We start from the raw sequence: 12,846 nt of genomic DNA, 5'->3' as shown, positions 1-12,846 counted from the left end.
ATCTGGGACTGGGGCCGCAGGAGCCCTACTGAGATGCCCTCCTGGTGCACCGAGTTCTCCCTGAGGCCTTCCCACCAGCCCTTGGAGCAGACATCCCGGCTGAGGAGGCTCTGCCTCCAGGGACACGAGAAACCCAGGGGCAGGTCTGAGGAGGCAGAAGTCAGGGCTGGGGGCTGCCCTGGCCAGTTCTGCTCTCCTGCCTTGGTCTCTGGCACTTCTGGGTCACCCTGGCCATAGGATGTCGGAGGCCCAGCCTGACTTGGAAGGGATCCCCCAGGCCTGGGATGTCCAAATTATAACTAAACTCCCTGGTCAAGCCATCAAATAAATGGTGTCGCCTTCATGTGAGCATGCATCTCCCGCAGCTAAATGCCACGCCTATGGCCCACCTTCCACAGCCTGCACCGAACATTCTGCAGGGGGCACAGGATGCCATTAGAAAGGATTTTGTGCTCTGGAGAGGATGTGTGGAGAAAACTGCCAAGACACCCCACGGCCGAGCCTGAGGTGAGACGGCGAGTGCAGGGGAAAGAAGTCCCAGCAGGCCTGGAACCTTGCGTTCCACCAGCACGCCCAGCGCCCCCCAGAGGAGGGCAGCGTTAGGGAGCTGGACGTCTCTGCTCTGCAGGGTCTGGCTGAGGGCGAGCTACACTGGGCTCCTGTCTGCATCTGGAAGCAGTTTTAGTCACCTGAAAAGACTGGGGTCTTCCCTCTCTCCTTCTCTCTCTCCCCCTCCCCACTATAAAATCAATATTCATTAAACAAAATTTTTAAATACAACAACAGCACAGAAAAGCAAAGCCACACAGCCCTGTCTCACCACACCCACTTTCAGCATCTGGCGACTTCCTTTTGTCCTCGGCTTCCCCTCACTTGAGACGCCCCCGCGGTGGCCCGCGCACACTCAGCAAGTGTCGCCCTCCGGCTCTGAGTCCCTCCTCTGCCAGAGCTGCGCCCCGGTGCGCAGTCTGAAGGTGGCTGCCGTTTCCTGCTGTTCTAACCAAACCTGTGATGAACACCTGCGTGCAGGCAGCTTTCCCCAAAGCCTGAACCGTCTCCTTCGCACTGATGCACTGAAGCAGGTGGCGGATCAGATACGGAAGCATAGCGAAGGCTCTGCATCCTCAGACGCCCTTTAAAGGGCGATTCTTTGTGCCAGGGAGAGCCGCAGACTGCGCTTCTCACCTCCTCCCCCAGACGATCGAGGGCTTCCAGGGGAGACTCTCCCTTCTGCTCAAGGCCTGCAGGATGAGGGGTCACCCAGTGGCCCTGGAGGGAGGACTGGGCCTCCTGAGGACGTTCGTGTTGGTCTCGTCTCTGAAGAAGCAACCGATGGGCTGGAGATGTCTCCCTGGGGCTCACGGTCAGACACGGGGGTGTGGGGCTGCCTGTTGCTGACCCACTGGACGACTGTGGGCCAGCTGCTTGGCCTCTCTGAGCCTGTTTCCTCCCCTGGACAATGGCGATGAGAGTGGCACCTATTCCCTCGGGTGGGCGTGGACACTGAGTGAAACGAGGTTCGAGGTGCCCTGAGCCCAGTGCTGGTGGACACATCGGACCCAGGGCGAGGCCCCGTCAGCTGGCAGCCCTCCACAGGCGGAAAGGCCTCCCCTGACTTCTCCATGCCTTCGTTTCTTCAGAGCTGGGGGGGCCAAGGGTGCCGCCTGCCCCCAGAGCTGCCAGGACACAAATGTGCCTACCTAGACGAGAAATGCCACCTTGTGAACCGCACATAGTGGACTTTGTGGTAACTTATTCCCCCTGTTGCTGCAGGTCAGGTAACGCACTACCTCGGGATTAGGCCTCAGGGGTGACTCGGGGTGATGCAGCCTCTTCCTCCAGGAAGCCAATGCCTACTTCTGGCTCTACAGAACACGCTGGCTCCAACTCCCACAGAGCCCGCTCGGCTCCCACCTTCAGGATCCCGGGTTGCCCGGCACGAAGGTCCAGTCCAGGATTCACCTCTCCCAGCTGTGTGTCTTTGGACACAGCCTCTCTGAACCTCAGGGTCCTCACTGTACAGCGGGGGCTCACGGGGCTGTGAGCAATGGCAGATAAACTCACCGGGCACATGGTGGGCACTTATTTGGTGTAAATTCCCTTTCCCCCCCAGATCCTGAAGGGGCTGTTGGTGGGAGAATAAAAGATTTGAAAGAAAGAGCCTGAACTCTGGGGAAGACCAAGAATGGTGCTGGGCTGTGGTGGATCGCCTTCTAGCTGCACGTGCTTCTATCTCAGAGGCTCCTGGGAAACCAGTCGTGTCCCAGGACTGGACCAGAGCCTTCCCACGACCTGACCCAAGGCTTGGCACAGAGCTGCAGTGACGGGGACGGGGACACTGTCATTGTGCCCCCAGTGTGCCAGGTGGAGCCTACAGGGTGAAAAAAAAAGTCACTGCCCCCACAGGCCCTGCATTCCAGTGGGGGGCGGGCATAAAGGTTACAAGGTAACGCATAAGATGAGATGAGGGAAACGTGAGGGAAACAAGCAGGGGGCTGGACGGAACAGGGAAGAGCGGCTGGCTTCAGCTGAGGAGGCCACATTTGTACAGAGATCTGGTCAATAAGGAGCCAGCCGAGGGCTGGGGGCATAGGGAACAGAGCATGCAAAGCCGGAGAGTAGGGAATCGAGGGTGATTTCTGTGACGGCAGCAAAGAAGCCAGTGGACGGGGCTATGGTGGTCCAGGCGGGGGGCAGGAACCAGCTCGCCGCCCTCAGAGCAGAGCACACAGCAGTGGGGGGTTTCAGCCCATGGACCCCATGGGGAACGAGAGCGGGCCTGTTTCATGTGGCTCACGGGGCAGAGACGAGCCCTTGGGAAGCAGCCCCTGAGAGGTGGCTTCCACCTCACCGTAGTAGAGCCAGGCTTCTGCACAAATACAGAGTCCTCTGAAGAGAGAAATGGATTCTTCATAAGGGAGTGAGCTCCCCATAGCTGGAGGCATGAAAGCAGGGGAGAACAGAATGCCCGAAGGAGGGTTCTGGGTTGCATTGGACTGTAGGTGTTCAGTTAGTCACTCATTGGACAGTGGACAGTCATGGCTGCCTCTGTGACCAGCCCTGGGCTGGGGTGGCTGAAATACGTCTGCCACAGGCATGGCTCTCGTGGAGGTGATGTCCCACAGAGAAGGCAAAGTGTCTGAATAGGGTGGAGAGGACTCTGGGTCACCTAGGGGGACAGAGGAAGTGTGAGGACAGCGCAGGAGGAAGGAGGCGGGGAGCACTGGGGGGAGGGAGGGAATCTCTGGCTAGAAGGGAGGGAAGGCTTCATGGAGGAGGACGTGGTACAGGAGGTGGGCTTGGGAGGGTGGATGTTGACATCAGGACACAGGGAACGGGATGCAGGCAGAAGCAAGGGCGTGAACCGAGGTCCGGAGCAGCACTTCCCAAGGGACCTCTGTGATGACGGACGCTCTGCATTTGCACCGTCCCTCACAGCCGCCAGCCGACACCTGCAGTTCTTGAACACTTGAAATGGGGCCAGTGTCAGTGAGAAATGGAATTTTGTGCGTGTGTGAGTTTCCCTTTAATTCGATTTAAATCACCACACGTGGCTAGGGGCTACCACATTGCGCAGCACAGGCCTAGAGGCAGGAGGAGGTGTCAGGCTTGGGAGCACAGTGAGCAAAGGGTGGGAGGAGTCATGGACAGCTGGCCCAGGTGACCTTGGACTTGATGCTGAAGACAGTGGGAGTCCCTGAGAAGCTTGCCCGAGTTCAGAGCCCTTCTGAGGCCAGCAGGAGGGGTGCCGTGAGGGACTGAAGCCAGGAGCAGTGAGGGGAGGGGGACCGGCTGAGCAGAGTAAGGGCGCCTCTGGGCTGGGGAAGAGGCTGCGGGAGGGAGGTGTGCCTGATGCCTGTGTCAGCCCAGCACATGGCCCGGGGCGGGGGCTTTATGCAGTGGCCCCAGTCCTTGGGTGTGCAAGGTGGTGGGTGGGGGCATCCAGGGGAGGGAAGGCATAGGTCTATCTGGATAAATGCCCTTGGGTGAGTCGCTGAACCTGAGTCTCAGTTGCCCTGTCTGTGAAATGGGGCACTGACTTATGGCAGGTGAGAGGCTTCTCTGAAGGGCTTGGGGAATCGTTTCCTGGGGTGTCGAGGGAGGTATACATGTATGTGTGTGTGTATGTGTACATGTGGGGGTAGAAGACACACAGGGGAGGCTGGGGGGCTACAGAAGCAAAGGCAGGTGGAGGCTGGTACCTGTCTACCCCACCATCGCAGGGGTTGCACCCCGTGCACAGCAGGGGCTTCCTAAATGCAGCTCAGAGCAGGGCCAGGAGCGCTGGGCAGAGGTCGGAAGTTCCGGGTTTGAGTCCCAGCCCTGCTCCCGAGAGAGAGCATGGGAGGGAGAGGATGTGTGCTGTGCGCCTGCTATGTGCCCAAGGTGCCTTGTCCCGTGCGCACGCAGGGTGCCCTCGCCTCTCTGGGCGTGGGCTTCCTCACCGTGGGGGGAGGCGGAGGTGCACCCACGCCCGGTGAACTCCTGGGTGTGCTTTACCTGCAGCACCCTCCCATGTTTTCCCGGGGTGCGGTGCAGTTACTGCTCATGGTTGACAAAGAAGAAATGCTCAGGGAGGCGGTCACTTGCCTAAGGCCACATAGCTGATACGTTTGCTGGCTCCAGAGGCCACAGGGCCCCTCCCCCAAGCCTTCCCCCAGTGTGTCTGGATCCTGGGGGCACATTTCTGGCTCTGCGCCCTCACTGCCTGGTGGGACCAGGGTGAGGGCTGGTCTGGTCTGTGAGGGTCAGGAGCGCAAGCCATGGGTGCCTAGGGGTCTAGGAGGAGGGGGGACCCTGGCTGTCTGCCAGTGCCTGCCCGGCGAAGGCACCGCCTGGGGTGAGAGAGCTCCGCTGAGCAGCAGGACACCTCCTCGCCCAACACGCCCCTCCCAGCCCCCTGCTGCCCAGGAACGGGCAGGCTCAGGTTCATGGGTGTTTCTGCACATGTGCATGTGCTCTGCTGGGGAAAGGGCGTGTGTACACAGAGCAGGCACCTGTGTGGTTGTGTGGGTGGCTGTGGGCATGTGTGAGTGTGAGTGGTGTGTGTGCACAATTGTAAAGCCACATGCACTTGGGACTGTTCAGGGGTGTTGGGGGCTGTGATAGTCATGAGCTGTGGCCTCCAGGGGGCAGGCGGTGAAGGTCGGGGTGGGCCTGTGGAGGAGGGCGCTGCCAGAGGACCCTGTGCAGACGTGAGCAGTGCCTGTGCATGGGAGTGGAGACCTGTCTTCCTGGAGCCCTGACGAGACCACCCCCCGCCCCCCGAACTCCCCCCTTCCCACCATCATGCCTGGGCAGCCCCTGCCTGAAGCTAGAGACTGGGTTCTAGGAGCTCTGCCGTCAGAGCCCTGCCCAGCCTCCCGCACACAAGGAGCCAGACTTGCTTAGAGCACCGGCCTTGGCAGGGCCCCTCCCCCACCGTCTCACCAGGGTCCGCGAGCTCCCCCACCCCAGGAAAGATCCAAGCAGGCAGGTGAGCCAGAAGGCAGGAAATACCAGGAACCAGTCTGCTAGGCTATTCATAGGCACCTCCTCCTGGCCTGGCAGCTACTGTATTTGATGAAAGAAGCCAGTCAGAGAAAGACAAGTCCCATATGATTTCCCAGAGAAATGCAAGTCCACATGCATTTGTATGTGGAACCTAATGAGGAGAATAAACTAACAAACAAAGCCGAAACAGACAAATAGATACAGAGAACAGACTGACAGCTGTCAGAGGGGAAGGGGCGGGAGGCTGGGTGGAAAAAGGTGAAGGGATTAAGCAAAGAAAAAAGCCCTCATAGACACAGACAACAGTGTGGTGACCACCAGAGGGAAGGGGGTGGGGAAGTAGAAGAGGGTGCGGGTGGGTAAACGGTGACGGACGGAGACCTGACTGGGGGCGGTGCACACACAGTACCGTGTGCAGATGGTGTGTCGTAGAAATGTGCACCGGAAACCCGCATAGTTTTATTAACCGATGTCACCCCAACAAATTCAAAAAACATTTTTAATAAAAGTAAAATAAAATATATCTAGGGATTTGGGAAATTCCAAATGGTAACGTTCTGCGATCTAAAATACCTGGAGAAATGTATATACAAATACGTGTCAGCATGTCACACCAAGAATATTTCTGGACTTGCTGATAAAGATGCATTATTACACACACACGCAAAAGAAAGAAAAGAAACCCCACAACAACCTCCTGAAGTGGATGTCGTCATCACTCCCATTTTACAGAAGAGGACCCTGAGGTCCAGAGAAGTGACACAAGCCGTTCTTCCAAGCAAGTGCCGGCCCTCAATCCCCATCTGCAAAGCCGTGTGGGGCACACAGGGGCCCCAACCAAGACATCTGCTGGGCACCAGGTTGTGGGGGCTGCGTGCCCCCTCCCCCCTCGCCATGTGAGTCTGACAATCAGCTGGGCTCCTTGTTAACGGGACCAAGACTCCTGGGCACACGGCCCTCTCGAAGGGGAGCTGGCTGTGGCAGGCGAAGGCTCAGCACCTTTATTGCTGCTCTACACTCCCAGGAATGTTGGAAAACCAACCCAACCATGCCCCAGAGCAGACAGCTTTGGTGACTCAGAGGGGCCTGGGGTCCCTGCTGCGAAGCCTCAGTTTTGACCCCATGTGTAGGGTCACCCTTCTCCCCTTCCTGCCCAGGGGAGCTGTGGTGTGGACTCTAGGACCTGAGACAGGAGGGAAGGCCTCGCAAGGCAAAACAGGTGCCCCGTCCAGTGTCCAGCACGGCCCCTGCCTGGTACTTGCCACTGAGCCCTGCAAAGGAGGCCTGGGCTCACTGGCATTTCCAGAGCTGCTAGCTTCCAGGGAGGGGGCTGTGGGCAGGCACTGATTGTAGCCCTCAGCAGTGCTTGTTAATCCACCATCCACGGCTGTGCCAAAGTCATTTACTAGCCCAGAAGAGCTGCTGGCAGCCAGCCAGTGTGGGCCTCGAAGGAGGGGTCCCCATATTGCAGGGAGGGAGCCTGATAAGAGGACACGAACTCCCACCCCCAGGAATGTGCCTGTTCCTGGTCATAGGGGGCCTGCCTGCCGTGGGTCTGCCAGGTCAAAGCTATCAAACCCACCGGGCAGATGAGCAAAGTGAGGCTCAGAGTGGGCAGGATGGCCCAGCAACTCAGATGGGACGGCTCCGCAGTGCCGAGAGTGGGGCACTCAGAAAGTGGGCTGTGGCCTGCAGGAGACGGAGAGAGCTCAGCCCTCTAAAAAACTGACAGGGGTCTCCCAGGGAGAGAAACTGAGGTGCCAGCAACTTACCGAGCAGCCAGAGGCACCCCAGGTTGATGTCAGGAAGAACTTTAGGGCGCAGAAGTGGAGAGCAGGTGGCACACGATCTAGAAGGAGCATCTACCCACTCCAGGAGGCTCGGCCCTCCCTGCCCACGGCTGGGTGCCCTTGCCCCTCAAGAGCTTGGCCAGAGCCAAGTCTCTGATAGGATGGTGTCCAAGACCCCCATCTCCCCACGGCCCCCAAGGACACTGGAGACACAGGCCTGGAGGCGCTCAGGGGCTGCGGTGACCAGGGTGGGGTTCAGGCCGAGGCAGGGTGCAGCCACCGCCCTCCAGGTCCCTCCTGACTTTCCTCCCTCAGTCCAGGCACTCGGGGGGAGGGGTGGGGTGTGCGTGAACCAGCTCAGAGGGACACAAGACACCCAGCGAGCAGGAGCTCTGCCCCACATGCCGGGTCCAAGGCTGAGCTCACTGCCTCCCCATCTGCTTCTTCTCCCACCTCAGAGAATGGCCCCGTCAACCACCCAGGGTCCCAAGCCAGACATTTGCTGCCTCCCTCCTGCTCAACCCCCACATCCAACCTACTACCCAGGCCTGCCCAAGCTGCCTCCCAAACTCTCTCAACTCGCCCAACCCCCCTGAATCCAGGCCACCATCATCGCCCCGCTGGATGGCTGCCAGTTCCCCCACTCCACACACCACTCCTACCAACACACACACACACACACACACACACACCATCAGCTGTCAAGGGGGTCTTTCCAGAACTTGAATATGGCCATAACCTGGCCTTCGAGGCCACTGGGACTTGCCTGCTCATCCCCCTGAGACCCAAGGAGCAGAGCAGTTTAAAACACCAGCTTTGAGTCAGCCAGATCTGGGTCTGGAACCTGGGTGGGCCATCTGGTGACTGTGTGATCCTGGGTGAGTCGTGCCGTCTCTCTGAGCTCTTTCCTCACCTGGGAAACGAGGTCGCTAAGGGCCTCCACCATGAAGGACTAATGAGGTACAGGGGTGAGGCTCTCGCAAGGGGCCAGACTCCAAGTGTCCAGACCACGTGGCACTGGCTAACCCCCCCACTCTCCCACCTCTCAGTGTGGGAGATGCCCCAAGCCCCAGGCCTGCCTGACCCTGCAACTGTCCTTCCTCCAGCAACCCCCCTGGCGCCCTGTCCACAGCTGCCTGTCCTCTGGCCAGTCTCTACCTGTGAGCCTGGGACACATGAGAATTACGTTGGAGGGAGGGAGGGAGGAAGGGAGGATTCCTGTACATGGACACGGTCACATGGAAAAGCACAAACACAAACTCATGCATGCACACACATGTGTATACATGCACACACGTGGTCACTCTTTGCCACCCATGGCCCAGAAGGGTTAAGAGTCAGAAAAGAGCCCCGAGGCTGGTCCATCTTCCCTCAGGAGTTCCTTCTGAGTCCTGTCGGCTCGGTCCAGCTCAGCCGGGACTGAAGAGACAGGTCAGGACCCGCCTCTGAGGCCCCAGCGTGGCGTGCATCCTCCACCGTCACAGAGCACCCGAGCCAAAGACCCCAAGGCACTCCAGCCTGCAGGGGGAAGCCTGGGGGGGCCTGGACACCCACTGGGCAGGGTGGCCTACAGTGGGGGGTGCAGGCTGCCAGCTGGCGAGTGCCCGGGCCTGGCAGTGCCACCAAACACCCACTTACGCCAGCAGTTAGTTTCTAGGGCCTGCCCACGAGGGAGCAGGCACACTGGGCCCAGCTGCCCTGGGGCGCCCTGCCAGGTAGAGGCAGCTTCTGGGAGAGTGGCCTGGGAGGGCAGGGCCCATCCTCCACCCCCCCATCGCCCTGATCACCAAAGCGAGGACACCAGGCTGGAGGCCAGGGCCACCCTCAACTCACAATGTGGCCTGAAGCAAGTTGCAGTGCCTTCAGGGCCTCGGGTGTCTATTCTGCATAATCCAGGCTGACCACCCAGATTTGGGATTCTGGTTCCCTCAAGTGCGAGGGGGGTGGGGGGGCCCGGTGTATGTGGAGGGATGTGGCCACAAGAGGGCGCCAGAGCTTCACCCCGCAGGGTGCCAAGGCGATGAGGCCTCCAGGTGAGGTGCTGGCCTCTGGTCCTGAGAGTGGGCTGCTCAGCTGGAGCTGGAGCTGAATCTGGCTCAAACTCTTTTCACCTGATGGCAGCACCACCTAACCTGCATAAACACATGGATAAATTAATTGAATGAGATAGTATTAGGTGTTTTGCAGATGAGGAGAGTAGCTCAGAGTGATTCAGTGATTTGCCTGGGTCAGGCAGCAGCAGGCACGGAGCGAGGTATCCGCCTGGTTCTGGCAGCTGGCAGAACTTCGGAGAAAGAGCTGGACCCACTCCGTGGGGGTTGCCAGCACTGAAGCCCTCAGAGCAGGGACCTGACGCCTCCAGGACCCTGCTGGCCCAGAGACCAGAGCCTTCTCTGGGCAGCACGGGTTAGTAATAATAGTAAGACAAAGGCCCTGCTGTGAGCACGTCACACCTGTGAGGTACCCGCATCCTCTGACTCACAGGTGAAGGAGACAGGCACGAGAGAGGTGAGGAACTTGCCGGAGCCCACCTCGCAGTCCCGGTACTTCGGCCCCGGAAGCCACGTTCCCCTCACGGAGCCACGTGCCTGGGGAGCGTCTAGCCACCTCCTTCCCACGTGCACCCAGCAGCTTTCCGCCTGCGCAGTTGGGGCGGAGCTGCCCTGGCGGCTCTCTCGCTGGGAGGACAGAAAAGGTGCGTGGGAGTCGCTCAGAGCAGGGGTGGCTGTGCTCAGGAGGGTTCCTCCAGCCAGTCGGGGGTCGGGGTGTTCTGAGGGGCGGTAACTCCTGGGCTGAGTCTTCAAGGGAAAGGCAGAGGAGAAGGAAGGAGGGGTTGGCCTCCCAGGCAGGGGAACCCGCGTAGCAAAGGCTCCAGGAGCCACGCCAGGAGCAGGGCCACATCCTGGGCAGGAGGACACTCACTCAGAGGAGAGGGTTAGAAGGATCCGAGATGGGTGCGACAAGGGCCTGGACTGGGCTACTCTCCCCACCCCACTCTCCTCCCCGGGGAGAGCTCCTGAGTTGGAAGAGACTGGCCCTGTGTGGCCAGGGGTGGGCACCCAGCGGGGCCACATCCAGGATGGTTCCCCCAACAGCTGCTGGCACCCAGCCATCATGAGTCCTGGTGGGGTCATGAAGGGCTCACCACGGGATCCTGATGAGGTCATGGGTGGCCACGGAGCCAGGCTCTCCCCCAGCTCTCAAGCCCCTGGTCTCCGGATGGGGCCCTGGCTGCCTCTGAAGGGTGGGGGCGCAGTGAGAGCTGGACATGGCTGCTGGCTGTCTCTGGAGCCCAGAACCTTGAGCCTGAGCAGAGCCCATAGCTGGAGGGTGCAAGGTCACCAGCAGGGGCCAGGCCTGCTGCCCTCCGAGTTACCAGCCTGGGTCCCAGCCCCACTCCTGCACCCACACCTCAGGGCACCCTGGGGACCTGACTGCCACCCCGTGAGAGCCTCTGTTTCTATGGGGGCAGTGAGAAGCCGGCCCAGGTGCTCCCCAACGATCTCGGCCTCCTCAGGGCAACTTGTGGGGCTCTAGGGGCAGGACTCAGGCCAAGCAGCCACCTCTCTCCACCTGTAGCCCTGAGAGTGTGGTGGGGGGGTGGTGCTGGGACCTGGGCAGGAAGCTCCCCCAGCACCTGTGCCAGCAGGGGCAGGAGTGTACCTGCAGGTTCGCTTGTATGTGGTCTTAAGGCCTTTAGGTCTGCATTGTCCTCTCCTGAGGCTCGCTCACTGCACCATGAGCTGTCTCCCCCTGACAAAACTCAGACCCCCCTGCCCCCCCCCCACTGCAGTCCTGCCTTCACCCTAGGCCTTCCCAGCACCCCCGACGGCCCAGCCCAGACAACCCCGGCCTCTCGGTTCTGGGGTCTCTCGTCATCAACAGTCCTCTCCTCCTCTGCACTCTCCCAGCCACCCCATGCTGGGCCTTGTCCTCGCCCTCTGTTTCCGCCCCCCCACAGCTGGCCTCTCTGCTCGGCCCCCTCCGTCCACCCCCTGCCTCGGGCTGGCTTCACTTTCCTGAGCCCATCTCTGACCTCATCTCACCCACTTTTTTCCTCCTTCTGGGTTCCCTCCCCAGCCGGCCTGGACCCCAGTGGGCCTTTTTGTGCCCACAGTCTTGGGCACCCACCCTGGCCCTCAAAAGTCTCCCACCGCGTCCTCCAAGGGCCCAGCTTGGGACAGACCAGCGGCCTCCTCTGAGCAGCCCGTGTCCCTGAGCACCTGCTCACCCTCCCCCACTTCTCTTCTCCACTCTCTGCTTCTCCTCCATCAGCAAACACCCACCTCTTGGTGAAGACTTTTTTTTAAATATGGGCTTCCTTTTTTAAAAATATTTTATTTATTTTTTAGAGAGGGAAGGGAGGGAGAAAGAGAGAGAGAGAGACATCAACGTGCGGTTGCTGGGGGCTGTGGCCTGCAACCCAGTTATGTGTCCTGACTGGGAATGGAACCTGCAACACTTGTTGAAGACTTCTAAATCCTTTCCTTCAGCCCCACACGTGACTCCAACAGGGCCCCATCTTTTTTCTCCCCTTCCTGGTGGCATTTTTTCAAGCCTCACCTGCATGCCCAGTCTCTGCCTCTGTGTCCCACTGGGGTCCACCCCACGTCCACCCAAACTCGTCTCTCGGGGTCACTCATGACATCGCTGCTACATCCACTCACTGAGCGTGCTCCGGTTCTTGCCCCAAGCTGGCAGCAGGCATCCCTCTTCCCTGCATCCTTCTCAGCTCTGCAACCCCACCCCCCACCATCCACTTCTGCAAAAGACGGGTCCTCTCTTAGCCCTGCTTGTGAGGGCCGCACTTCCTCCCTACCACCACCCCAAACTCACCTCACCGGGCTCCAGGCCCAGGTGTCCCGGTGCTTCCTGAGTGTCAGTTGACCCCCCACCCCACGTAATCGTTTAACCCTGACAAGACCACCTGTGCAGGAGGGTACGCGTGCTGTCCCCACTTTGCGCGTGGGGCACCGAGGCAGGGGTTAACCGAGTTGCTCGGGGTGGAATGGCAGACAAGCCTCTGAGCCCAGTGCTCCCCACGGATGTCCCATAAGGACCTCACACTCGCCACAATGGAACAAGCGCGTCAGCCCTGCCCTGAGCTGCTCGTCCCTGGCCTGGCTGGCCTTGGGATCAGACAGCAGTGGCCAGACCTTGTGCAACGTCACTCACTGTCTGCGAAGCGCTCCGTGCAGCACTGGGCACACAGCGAGCGGGCGCCCAAGGCCCACTGCCACTGCCACTGCCGCTGCCACGGGGGCCTCTGGGCAGCTGGGCCACCACGTCTCTGAGGCGGGTGGTTGGGGAGCATCCAGGTCGGCCGCCTGGCCACCCGCGGGGTGCTGCAGCCCTGCCGCTTGCTCAGCACGCTGACTTTCCTGCAGTTACTCAATCAGAACAGCATCGATTTCTAGCCCGGCGTGTTTGGCATAAATGCACTATTTTTCAAAAGCCAAAATAAAACTCCAAGAAGCTGTAAAAACCCAGGAGTTTGGAAGATTCCCTGCAGGACCAATTAGGGTGAATTAGGACCTACAAATGTGAATCTTCCCGAGCACCT

Source organism: Phyllostomus discolor, chromosome 5, assembly GCF_004126475.2.
Source record: "Phyllostomus discolor isolate MPI-MPIP mPhyDis1 chromosome 5, mPhyDis1.pri.v3, whole genome shotgun sequence".
In the NCBI taxonomy this organism is placed as follows: domain Eukaryota; kingdom Metazoa; phylum Chordata; class Mammalia; order Chiroptera; family Phyllostomidae; genus Phyllostomus; species Phyllostomus discolor.
Note: the sequence above shows the minus strand (reverse complement) of the source record.